This window comes from Poecile atricapillus, chromosome W (assembly GCF_030490865.1).
Source record: "Poecile atricapillus isolate bPoeAtr1 chromosome W, bPoeAtr1.hap1, whole genome shotgun sequence".
In the NCBI taxonomy this organism is placed as follows: Eukaryota; Metazoa; Chordata; class Aves; order Passeriformes; family Paridae; genus Poecile; species Poecile atricapillus.
In genome coordinates, this window is record NC_081288.1 from 64,758,651 (window position 1) to 64,772,268 (window position 13,618).

Below are 13,618 nucleotides of genomic sequence, written 5' to 3' on the forward strand. Positions count from 1 at the left end.
GTTCAAAGGCTGGTTTGTGCATACAGGCCTTTAGTAATATATAAAATATAGCAACACCTTTCAAGGCCGGAAACAAAGAGACAAAAAGTTCCTAGGTTTGGGTTTAAAAGGTGTTATTCACAAAGGTGATCTTACGTTTCAGTGGTTCAAAGTGCTGTCAGTTCTTAAAACTGGCTAGCTATTGGCCTTATCTCAAGCAGACAAGAAACTCCCAGGAGCCTCTCTCAGATAAATCACTTCAGTGGGTGTTTTCCACTTTTTTTTCCTAAATGCCAAACTACCACACCTTATTACTCTCTACAACTTCCTGAAATGTAATTGTAGTCAGGTGGAGGTCGGTTTCTTTCTCCAGGTAACAACTGACAGAACCAGAGGACACAGTCTTAAGCTGCACCAAGGGAAATTTAGGTTGGATATTAGGAAAAATATTTTTACAGAAAGGATGATAAAGTATTGGAATGGTTTGCCCAGGGAGGTGGTGGAGTCACCATCTCTGGAAGTGTTTAAAAAAGATTGGATGTGGCACTTGGTGCCATGGTTTAGTTGAGGTGTTAGGGCTGGGTTGGACTCATTGATCTTGACAGTCTCTTCCAACCTAGGGATCCTGTGATTCTGTGATATTGTCATGGGGTAGCTTCAGCTTTAAGACAGATTGAAGAGAGGGGAAGTTGAAGCTACTGGTGGCTGATGGGAGTTTTTTCTCTAAATTAATTATCAGTCATTTCCAAGAATTGACAGCCGTTTTGACCATTAAAAAGTGAATTCAGCTTGTAAACACCCCCTTAAGAAGTACACTCAGAGCTCTCTCTTTCTCTTTTGGTTTCCACCTTTGAGAAGGTAACAGGCTCTGTAATAACCTCCTCCACCCCCCCCCTCTCTCTCGGCTGATGAAGGCTGCGAGGGACGAAAGGGGGGGGGGGGGGGGGGGAAGCAGAGCCTAGCAGCTTAGTTCAGTTTTCAGGGTCTGCTGCTGGACTGAAACCTGACACTATGAACTTTTGCAGCTTTCTTAAAACTTTTGATTCTTTTACTACCTAGATAAACAAACAGATTACTCCTTTTTCTTAGAAAAGACAGAGAGAGACAATTAACATGTAAGACATCATAAAACCACCAAAAACAGTGAAGAAAAGAGTTAAGTTTAAATAAGAAAGAGAGAAAAAAGAAGATGCTTGCTGCTGAAATGTCTTTCTGTTACAGCTATAGAGATGGACACTAGTAGTTTAAAGACTCCTTTAATTCATAACTAGAGTATGGGAGGAATAAAGTATTCAAAGTGTGGGCTTTAAAGAAAAAAGAGAGTGGTTGTGATACTGTGAGTTGCTGGAAATTACGAGTAAAGTGAAGATTTTAGAGCCTTGAGGGGCAAGGGGATGGCTGTTTTCCAGGAAGGCTCACAGAAACAAATGAAGAAGACTTCTACCTTTGAATAACTTATCCTTAAAAATAGCATCCCTGGACTCATTTGACCCATGCACACCTCGGAGTAGTGAAGATGGGAGGAGTAAACTCTAAAAACTCTATAGATTGGCAGAAAGAGACTTCTGTTTCTCTACAAGGACTGATGAAAAGACTCTAGAAATTAGGACTGTTTTTGACCACCAAAGTTCTAAAGTTTTTGTCTCTGTTGTTATGTTGTCATGGGGTTACTTTATCTTTAAGAAAGTTAAAGTTGCTGGGGACTGCTGGGAGTCTTTTCTCCTGACCAATTATCGGTCATTGCTGAGAATTGACAGCAGTTTTAGCCATTGAAAAGTAGAATCAACTTGTGAACCCCACCTTAAAGTGTACAACCAGAACTCTGTAGTGCTCTTTGTTTTCTGGCTGTGAAAAGTAGCAGAGCTTTGGCTTTTCGCGCTCTGCCCGGCCACGTGGCCGGGCGGGGGCCGGGCCGGGCCTGCCGCGTCTCCCGTCTCCCGGCCTGGAGATGGGGCCTGCGGGAGCTTGCTCCGAGCCAAGCCGGGCCGGGCCGGTTCCTGGCTTGGCTGCAGGTTTTGCCGTGATGGAATTTACCAGAAAACTGTCGAGTAAAGGAGAAGAGCTCTAAGCCTGCTGCAAGCAGAGACGGTGACTATGCTCTCCAGAGCAGCTATGAGGAACTTTCCATCGCAGACAGCTCCAGCTCCTGTTCAGCGGAGATCACCGAACCATCTACAAAAGCTTGGGCAAGATTTTAACTTTTTCTTATCCAGATGAGACTTGCGGATTAATCTTTTTATCCAGAGAGAGAAAAATAGAGTGATCAACATGAAAAGAGACTTTATAAACTACTAGTGGCAAGAAAGAAAAGAAACTTTAAGAAAGGTAGAGAATTAAGAAGATGCTTTAATTAAGCTGAAATATCTTTCTGTTAAAACTATGAGGATGGACAATGAAGTCCTGAAAAGAACTCCTTTAATTCATGATAGAATATGGGGAGGAATAGAGTGTTCAAAGTGTAAATTTGAGTAAAAAGTAGAGTAATTGTGGTATAGTGAAGTGCTGAGAGATTTGAAGCCTTGAGAGGCAATGAGAAAACTGTTTTTTTAGTGAAGCTCAGAGAAACAGATAAAGAATACTTTTTACCTTTGACTAACTTATCCTTAAAAATACTATCCTTAAACATCATGACCCATAACACATTTCAGAGTGATGTGGAATGGGAGAGGTGGGCTTTGATAACAGCAGCTCTGGGCAGCTGATATCAAGGAAACAGAAAACTATAACAAAAATAGCTTTCTTGTGAGAAACTCCATAAATTAACAGAAAGGAACTTCTGTTTCTCTACAGAAACTGAGGAAAAGACTATAGAAGGAATTAGGATTGTTTAAACCATCAAAATTCCAAAGTTTTTGTCTCTGTTGTCATGTGAACAAAAGAATGATGAGCAGTGAGAAATGAAAAGGTTTTTTCCAAAAGTTTATTCTGGTGTTCTTATTCTTGTAGTTTATCAATAAACTTCCTTTATTCCTTTTAAGTTTTATGCCTGGTTTGCTCTTGTTTTAATCCATATCTCACAGCAAGAAATAAATAATTCTTTTTTCCCCCTTTTTGTTAATTACTGGTTCAAAACCGCGACATATGTGTACAAAAATAGTCAAGTAGTGAGAAGTAAAAGAGTTTTCTGAAAGTTTATTCTGGTATTCTTATTCTTGTAGTTTGTTAATAAACTGTCTTTATTCCTTTTAAATTTTAAGCCTGTTTTGCTCTTATTTTAATCCATATCTCACAACAAGAAATAAGTAATTTTTTTGTTACTAGTACCCCCTGTAACGTAACAGCATATAAAGAACACTATTTTAAGCTAAGGGTGTGCTTTTGGCAGATAGCCAAGCACCCCAATGCTGGATTTTATCTCTTTTATCCTTTATTAAACTTTTAAAAATTTTAAAGAGTGAACTTTGTTTTTCACAAGATACAAATACAGTGCACAATAGAGGTACCTATATTACAGCTAACGGAGAAATAGTATTGTTAAAAATGACAATATAATATTGGCTTTCACAATTATGTATTACCTATTACATGTTGGTTTTGATCATAAGTATTTGGATATGGTACAATTTGTAACTCGTTTTGGCTGCTTATTAGTGTAACACAATCTATTAATTTTGCATTTTATAGCTTGTAGAATTAGTGGTGTGATGAAAGTATTATATCGTAGGCCTTAGCAAAACATGAAATGTTAAAATGCTCCTATGTAACTAAGAGGATGGTATAAGGCAATTATGCTTGTTTCCCCCACATCTGCTGACTGACCTCTCTAAATGATAAGTGACACAAACCAGAGCACCGGGAAGAATTATAGAAGAACTTGTTAACTCCTTATCAGGGAGTGTTAAACAGGATGGAAACACAAGAGGAAATAAAATTTATGGACTTAACCCACAGGATGTCATGCAGATAAGTTGGAGTGTAAAATCAAACAAAAGAGTTCCTGAAACATAAAAAACTCACAAGAATTTTTGAATAATGCATGAAACACATTAATATGCATGTACCTCAGTAATGTAACAGTATAGAGATAACACTGTCTTAATCTACCAGTGTGTTCTTTGGCCAGTAGCTAGAAACACCCCAGCACTGGACACTGTCCCTTTTTATCTCCTTATGAAACCGCCAGACTATTCACCGAGTCTTCACAGAAGTATGGCGTATGTAGTTTATTTCTGTCCTTAGTACACTTTTATAGGGTCTGACAGAATCCGCAGGCTTAACAAGATAATATTGGCTAATGCATATTGTTTTACATTTTTTCTCCTGTACACAAAGCTATTCTTTTTCTTTCATTCTCGCTGCTTCAGGAGAGTTTCAAGGACACTACCTTTAATATCGTCGCTTATACCAAAGGCTGGCTTGAGCAGACAGGCTTTTACTAAAATACCATGCCCTCCTTCTGTTAAAATATTCTCTACACACAGATGGATCAAGCACCTTCAGGGTGGAGACCACAGCCATGGGGCTATCAGCTGCCTGGCTGGCAGAGACCCTCACCCCAAAGGGTAGGGGGAAGAGGAGAGGTTTTGCATGTGTGGTGAAAAAGCCTCTGGTCTGAGTCAGTAAACACCCATCCTCCACCATGAAGAGCCCCTGTGCAGAGGCCCCTTCACCCCAGGAAAAGCCATATCCACATGAGGGACAACAAAGGGGGTGTCATGGACCATCAAATGCAACCCCAGCCCCCCAAGGGGAGGCACATGGGCATTCCCACCTAGCCCAAACATATAATCCATTGGAATCTATATTCTACGGAAGTGGAAGGCAGGCAACACACAACACCGAGAAGACCAGAGCGAGGGGAGCAATGAGACATTGTTGGGATCCCTGGAAGAGTGATACATCTCTACCTAGACCCTGTAATTGTCTCCCGGTCCCCCCAACTATTCACGCACTCCTTCCTTCCTTCCTTCCTTCCTTCCTTCCTTCCTTCCTTCCTTCCTTCCTTCCTTCCTTCCTTCCTTCCTTCCTTCCTTCCTTCCTTCCTTCCTTCCTTCCTTCCTTCCTTCCTTCCTTCCTTCCTTCCTTCCTTCCTTCCTTCCTTCCTTCCTTCCTTCCTTCCTTCCTTCCTTCCTTCCTTCCTTCCTTCCTTCCTTCCTTCCTTCCTTCCTTCCTTCCTTCCTTCCTTCCTTCCTTCCTTCCTTCCTTCCTTCCTTCCTTCCTTCCTTCCTTCCTTCCTTCCTTCCTTCCTTCCTTCCTTCCTTCCTTCCTTCCTTCCTTCCTTCCTTCCTTCCTTCCTTCCTTCCTTCCTTCCTTCCTTCCTTCCTTCCTTCCTTCCTTCCTTCCTTCCTTCCTTCCTTCCTTCCTTCCTTCCTTCCTTCCTGTACCACTTACTACCCAGGATATAAGAGGATTGAAAAAAGAATTACCCCCATACTTGGATGATCCCATAGGGGTGGGGGAAAAGATAGAAGAATATTTGGGAAATGCAGATTATACCTGGAAAGATTGGGATTTTCTTTTGGGGATTTTGTTTGGGCCATCAGAGAAACTAATGATTTTGCAAAAAGCTCGGCAGCTATGGGAAGATGAACATCCACAAGCAGTGGGGGGGGGCTGGACCTAATGTACCTATAGTGGATGATGCCATCCCCCAGGTGGACCCCCAGTGCGACCCAAATAACCAGGCCAGCCTGGCTCGCCTCCACAATTACCGTGCTTATTTGATTGGGGCAATCAAATCAGCGGCTCCCAGAACTAACATAGCTAAGGCTATGTCGTTAGAACAGGAGAAACATGAAAGCCCCTCTCATTGGTTGGAGAAGATTAGGGATGCCTTGAGTAAGCATGGGGGAATGGACCCTGAAGGGCAAGCCTTTGACACATTGTTGAAAGTACAATTTGTTACTAAGGCTTGGCCTGACATAAAGAAAAGAGTACAAAAAGATGAAGAGTGGCAGAATAAGCCTCTAGAGGAATTGGTGAGAAAAACACAGCAAATATATGTAAGAAGGGATGAAGAAAAAGTAAAAGCTAAGGCAAAGATGATGGCAGAGTTTTTGCAGCTCCAAAAGAATAAACCACAAGGTCCAAGGGGCCCCTCGGGGCAGAGGGGACGGGGTTGGCCACAAAGAGGTGTCCAGGGTATTCCCTCCTCAACAGGGAAAACCAACCCAAACAGCAGCTGGGGAGGAACCACTGTGCCACCTGCAGGAAAGAAGGGCATTGGAAAAGGGAATGCCCACAGAAACAGCTGGACCCACAAGAGGAAGAAGTCCAGAGGATAATGGAAATGGATTGTTAGGGATGTCAGGGGCTTCCATTATACCAGGGACCCACCACTAAGGAGCCCTTGATAACTTTTAAGGTAGGTCCGGATGGAGAGGAGGTGTGTTTTCTAGTAGACACAGGTGCCTCTTGATCCACCTTGAATTTTATACCTAAAGGGGGGAAACTGTCAAAAAGATCATTGGTTATTCAAGGAGTAAGCGGAAAAGATGAGCAAGTGCATTTTATTCAACCGCTGTTAATAGATGTGGGGGACAAGTTTGAAATGCATGAGTTCCTGTTTGTTCCTAATTGTGATTGTAATTTACTGGGAAGAGATTTGATGGCAAAAATGGGAGTGCAAATTAGTATTATAAAAAATGACACCAAGTCCAGCACTGTAATATCTTTGTGTGAAATGTCTGAGAGAGTTTATGCTGAAATAGATCCGGAAGTGTGGGCAGTCCTGGGGAAATATGGAAAATTAGACATAGAGCCTCTCCAAATTACTTTGAAGCAACCAGGACAAGTTGTGTCAAAAAAACAATACCCTCTTTCAAGGGAGGGAAGGAAGGGGTTACAGCCTGTCATTGAGTCCCTGATAAAAGCAGGTCTGTTGGAACCATGCATGTCTCCCTATAACACCTCTATCCTGCCAGTTAAGAAACCAGATGGAACCTACAGAATGGTGCAAGATTTAAGAATAATAAATAAAATTGTTAAATCAAGGCATCCCACAGTTCCGGATCCCTATACAATCCTGAGCCAGGTCCCTTCCTCACACCAGTATTATTCAGTACTGGATTTAAAGGATGCTTTCTGGGGGTGTCCGATTACAGGAGATAGTAAACAGTATTTTGCCTTTGAGTTAGAACAAGAGGAAGGAGGTAAAATGGTAAAGCAGCAATTGACTTGGACAGTCCTCCCACAGGGTTATACAGAGTCACCTGTTTTGTTTGGACAAGCTTTGCAAAAAATACTAAGAGAGTTTACCCCACCCTCAGGGGTTAAGTTGTTGCAGTATGTGGATGATTTGCTGTTATCAGGGGAACAGGAGGAGATGGTTGAAAGAGCTACTGTGAAACTGCTTAATTTTCTTGGTAAAAAAGGACTTAGTGTCCGAAAAGAAAGCACAGTTGGTAGAGAAAAAAGTCAAATATTTGGGACATATTTTAACTGGAGGGTTACGATGTATTGATCCAGAAAGAATACAAGGAATTTTACCAATACCATTACCCCAAACAAAAAGGGAATTACGGCAGTTTTTAGGGTTGGTGGGATACTGCCTAGTATGGATAGAAGACTTTTCTGTTGTGGCCAGACCTTTATATGGCTTTTTAAAACAAGACAGTCCTAATGTTGTGGTATGGACACCAGAAGGAGAGCAAAGCTTTAAAAAATTAAAAGACAAATTGGTTAATGACCCAGTCCTAGCTCTTCCAGACACAGAAAAGGAATTTGAATTATATGTGGATGTTAAACAGGGTCATGCAAAAGGAATTTTGGTTCAAGAGCATGGGGGAACACAGAGACCTGTTGCCTATTTTTCAAAACTGTTAGACCCGGTGGCCAGAGGCTGGCCCCATTGTCTGCAGACCTGTGCAGCCACAGCTCTGATGGTGGCTGAGGCCCGAAAGCTGACAAGGGGGGGTTATCCGATTGTTAAAGTTTCACACCAGATTAAAGCTTTGTTAACTGAGAGAGCCTCTAAAGTGGATGACCAGCTCTCGGTTGTTGCAATATGAGTCTTGTTTATTAGAACAAGAAGATTTAGAATTTAAAAGCAGGGAAGGTTTTAACTCAGCCTCCTGTATGAATGGCCCTGAAGAGGGGAGCCAAAGCAAATTCCATGACTGTATTCAAATAATAGATCTGCAGACTAGGGCAAAGAATGATTTGCGAGACATTCCATGGCCTGAGGGGGAAAATGTGTTTATTGATGGGTCTTCAAGGGTGATAGAAAGGATACTCTATCGTGAATGGAAAGCAATTAAAGGAAGGGGGAAGAATACCACCCGCCTGGTCAGCCCAGACAGCAGAGCTGTATGTGCTTGTGAAAGCCTGTGAATTATAACAAGACAAGATAGTGAATGTTTTTACTGATTCTAAATATGCATATGGTGTGATACATGCATTTGGGAAACTGTGGGAAGAGAGAGGTTTATTAACCTGCAGAGGAAAGACGTTGGCTCATGAGAACTTAATATCCCGCCTATTAGAGGTGGTGAATTTACCAAAAAAAGTATCAATAATACACATCAAGGGACACCAGGCAGGGTGCTTGGAGGAGGCAATAGGAAACAGACTGGCTGATGAAGAAGCTCGGAGAGCTGCATTGTTGCCAGAAATCTCTAAGTTACTTCCCTTCCTCCCAGTAATTGCCCCCTTGCCAGAGAAGCTGTCTTTTCCACCAGAAGAACTTGAGATAGTTGAAAAGAGTGGGGCAAAGGAAAGAGGGGGTAATTGGTTTACAAGGGATGGTAAGCAGTGGATACCAAAAGCTCTGGCCTTACAGTTGTTAAAACAGCTCCACGAAGGGAGTCATTGGGGCTCCCGAGGGATAGCAGAAGCCTTCCTCAAAATGTATGTTGCTGTGGGTCTTTTTACTCTGGCAAAACGAGCTGCTGAAGGTTGTTTGATTTGTGCTAAGACAAATAACAAAGTTACAAAGAAACTTGCCAGGGGGTAAGGCCTTGGGCTGTACATCCCTTCCAGAGATGCCAAGTGGATTTTACTGAATTTCCCTGGGTGGGGAGATTTAAATATCTTTTGGTAATAGTATGTCAGTTAACAGGGTGGCCAGAAGCGTTCCTGGCCGTTTCAGCAACTACAGGGTCAGTTATTAAAGTATTTTTGGAACAAATAATTCCAAGATATGGGATGGTGGAAGCAATAGATTCAGACATAGGAACTCATTTTACCAGAAAAATTTTTAAAGGAGTTATGACTGCTTTAGGGATACAATGGAACCTCCACACTCCCTGGCACCCCCAGAACTCAGGCCAGGTTAAAAGGATGAATGGGGAAATAAAAAAACATCTTCTGAAGCTGGTGATAGAAACAAAAATGCCATGGCTGCGGCTCTTACCACTGGCTTTAGCAAGAATAAGGGCCAGACCCAGGGGGGATACTCAATTATCTCCTTTTGAACTGATGTTTGGAATTCCTTATCCTTGTAATTCTCAGCCTGGGGCAGGGGTAGAGATAAGTGATGTATATCTAAAACAGTATGTGGCTTGGATACTGTCTCTTGTGAAATCTCTTCAACAGGAAGCTCAGCTGACACAGACCCTGCCTTTGGACTTTGCGGTGCATGATAACCAACCAGGAGATTGGGTCCTAGTTAAGGAGTGGAAAGAAGCACCCCTGGTGGCTAAGTGGCGTGGACCTTTCCAGGTGTTGCTGACCACAGAAACAGCCGTCAAGACAGCTGAACACGGGTGGACACATCACACTCGAGTCAAGGTCTCTAAAGCTCCAGAGATTTGGACATCTCCGCTGGAAGAGAAGGATGGGAAGCCGTGACTGACACTCCGCAGGAGTGGACTGGAGCAGCAGCCTTGCGTCGACATCGGGGGAAGCCCTGAGTGCCTACCCACCGACTGCCTGCTGAAATAGTCTGTATGGGCATCCCTACTCTCAAATCTCCAGACACTGGGAGCCAATCCATGCTGTCATTGCTTTCTTTATGCTAAGCTGTTTCTGTGCTTTCACTTGCCACAGGTGGTGTAGAAGACAACGTGAAATTGAAAATTAGGTTAGGAAATTAGATTATTACACTATTAGAATGTTTCTTAATATTTTTACCTTTATATTTTCAGTTAAGTTGGAGTCTAAAGCGGGAAAATAATTTTTTAACCTTAGGAGAAGAAGTAGCAAAAACTTTTAACCTTAGAAACTGTTTGGTCTGCAGAGGGCCAGGGGGATCTGAAAGCTGGCCATGGGTGGCCAGCCCAGTTGAGCCTAAATGGTGGGTTAGCACCCTGAGTGAAGTCCATAATGGAACAGGATTTTGGGACAAAGAAGGAAGTCCATGGTAGCTTCATTCTTCTGAAAGAGGCATATATTGCCTAAATAGAACAGGAAGCACATATGTGGGAAAGAGTGTTTGTGACTGGACTTTATCTTTGGGTTTAGATTGTTGGACCCCCAACTGCCGTCCTTATGACTCTTCCAGATATCGAGGCAGATGGAATCAAACGCATCTTAAGCTCACTAATGGTAGCTGGGTAAGGTGTTCCTTCCATAATTACCAAAAGGATTTTGAAGGCTGTAAAGCAGTGGGGAATGATATTGAGAGACCGCCAGCTATTCACCACTCTTCACAGAAGTAAACGTGAACGCCGTTGCTGTGATCTTGCAGGTGTTGATTGAAGCTTCTGTGAGTTTTTGTAGCACAAACACAGGGCACCATTTGTATCTTTTCTTTAAAAAGTTCTTTTTCTGTTTCTTTGTTTCTGCTGCATCTCTTCTGTATTTTTCTTTTTATTTTTGGATTTCTCAGCTTCTTTTGGACTGAATTCTTTTGGGATCCTCCCTCACGGGGAGCTCTGCTTATCTCAGTTCTTATGATTTAAAGAAAACTCTCGAGCTCGTTAGAATCTTGTTTCTCGTGTTTATTAACAGGTGATCACCAAATTTAACAGGTCTCTCTAGGCTGGTCACAAGGTTAATCTTTGCAATTTGGCACATTTCTTTCTTCTGATGGTACATACAAGGCCTTGTGGCACACTTCGTGTCTGATGCACAAAATGGCCTCAAACTATGCAGTTCTTTTATCTTTATACCTATTTTTACCCAATTAACAATAGACACGTATATTATTTTTCTTAATGACCCAATGACCCATCACCTCTGTGATGCACTGCGGCATTTTTTATCCAATCACTTACTATTACCTAAAAACCTCTAGGAGAAGAACATGAAGAAGAAAGAAGAAGGCACAAGGGACAACACCTTAAATTCTCCATCTTGTCTCCTGTTCTCTAAACTAACTTTTTCACCTAGTGATTTAAAAAAACTTTCTAATCTACACACTTACACTTTCAGCTTTTTTTCATCTAACTTTAACATTTGTTTTCATGTATCACCATGAAAACATGTTCATGAATTTTATATTATATGAAATTCAGTGTTTTTCTAGATCTTATAACTAAGTATTAGAAACAAGGGCACACACTCTGTGTCTCAGACTCCAACATCCTTCTAGCACAAGAGACCTCAACCATCTAGTGATGCCCCAGCTGGCGAACCAACTTCCAATGGGGTCACTATCTTCTTTCAGGGCATGTAGCCCATCCTGTAGCTGTTGTAGTTGCTTATGGATGGAAGCTGAATGATCAGTAAGATCCAAGCAGCACACGCCTTCAAACTCCTCACAACCATGTCCTTGCGCTAAGAGCAAAAAGTCAATTGCAGCTCGATTTTGTAATACTGCAAGATGTACACTACTCACATCAGCCTAAAGTTCACTTAACATTGTGGATGTTAAGTTCAATTCTTTCTTAGTCTAACAAGTGAGCCTTTTTAGAGTTGTTGAGCCTTAATTCATTCAGGCTTCACTTTGAAAGTTTGATGTTTTCCACTTTGCAAGCTACATTCGTCAACTGGTGTAAGCTTGGGTGGAACAAAGTGAGTTTCCCAAGATAACAGGGTCTTCTATGTGGACTAGCAGGAATTTAATTCCATGCTCTATCTCCACAGATTAGGAATATGGAACTAGGTAATCGCTTTAGTAATTGTCCTGTGAGATTGCACCACGAACAAAGGCTTTACTTTCAGTGGTAGTAACAAGATCAGCTATAGGGTTGACTGCAGCCCAGTGCTGCATTACTTTGTTGGAATTACTTTTTCTTGGGGGTTCAAACATTATCCATCCACCTGAGGTATTGGTGGACCCTAACAAATCTAATTCTTCTGAGGGCTGTATGGTAACATTGAGAACTCTGGTAATTTTTGCTTGCCAACAGGCTTCAAGCTGTCTAGATGTGAAGCCAACAGTGCAATTGCACTCTTGCAGCATTGCCAATCGGTTCAGTCGAGTCTCATTACTAATTAAACATTTAAATGCTTGAGGATCCCATTCAGGGACTCCTATGAGACAGGTGCGAAAAGGATCTCCAGGTGTGGCTAGGCTTAAACACATTGACCTTTGGCCAGTTCAATGTGCCAGAGTGACCCATATGTTCTGCCACTTTTGGATGTTAGTTAACAGACAATTGGTCACGAGTATATACAACACAATTACCATAAGCAGTTTGTTCCATGCAAATGACATCATGTTTGCAAACTCACAGCTAAAACTTTAACATTAAATGAACTTTCAAAGATGCTTACACTACCTCTTGAAAGGGGGGAATGCTTATACTTTATACTAACATAACAACTACTACACAGGCTAAACACTTTATCTTAAACTATTATCTAACTACTTTTAACACACGTGCTCTGGTATATATGTAGTCTAAGCGTGAAAGCAATTTGCTGAAAGGGTAAACACACAACTACAATTTGATTTATATACAATTAGATGGAGTCTCTACACTTTTCTCAGATCTTCTACAGAATTTCCTTCAAAAACAGACTATGATTTAACACTATTCAGTCCTGGAACGTTCACTGCGCCCGTGATGTCAGCTGGCAGCTGATCGGTGACTGAGGGCTTCGATGTTCAGGCTGTTCTTCAGATCCTTCATAATCTTAAAACAGAAGTTAACTGAAAAATTGGTAGAGACACAACATCATAATAACAACATAAAATTTCTGTTGGCAACTGTCTGTGTAGTGTTCAGACACAACTGTGTCCTGACAGGTCCACTTCTGATCCATGTCTGGAGTACCAAGGCTGTGTGGTGACTTCTCTGTTCACTGGATCTCATGTGTTCAGAGGCAGACAGTCTGGTCAGATGAACAGGTGACCTTTTTGAACCTGCCAACAAAACACAGACACTTCTCTCCTTGAAGTTAATGAATTACACTAATTAAATGCTTTTAGGGCATCAATTTCCCCCATTTTCTTAAAAAAAAATAAAAATGAGATGTACTTCTGTTATAAACATCAACATTAACACAAAACCATTGTCCTGGGTTGATTATGATGTTAAATTGTATCCCCATTCGTCCACCAAACCCAGACACAGGTTTTGTATTCTTAAAATTCCATCTAAGAGTAAAAGTGAGTGGAAAAGAAGCACCGAGTCTGTTATCAGAGACTGTACTTGCTCCCCCCCCCCGCATCGGGAGTTTTGACTACAGCACAGACAGACAACAAGAGACAGATCGCCTTGGCTTTCCAACTAGCCAGAGCAGAGAGGTCTTCCTGGACTGTTTTCTTTCCATTTTTCTGAAACGAATCGAAGCTGCTCTGGAGTGGGGACTCGGGGGAGCACCGGGAGCTTGCACCTGTGGACTACCAGGAGCCCAGCCTGGGCAGCGG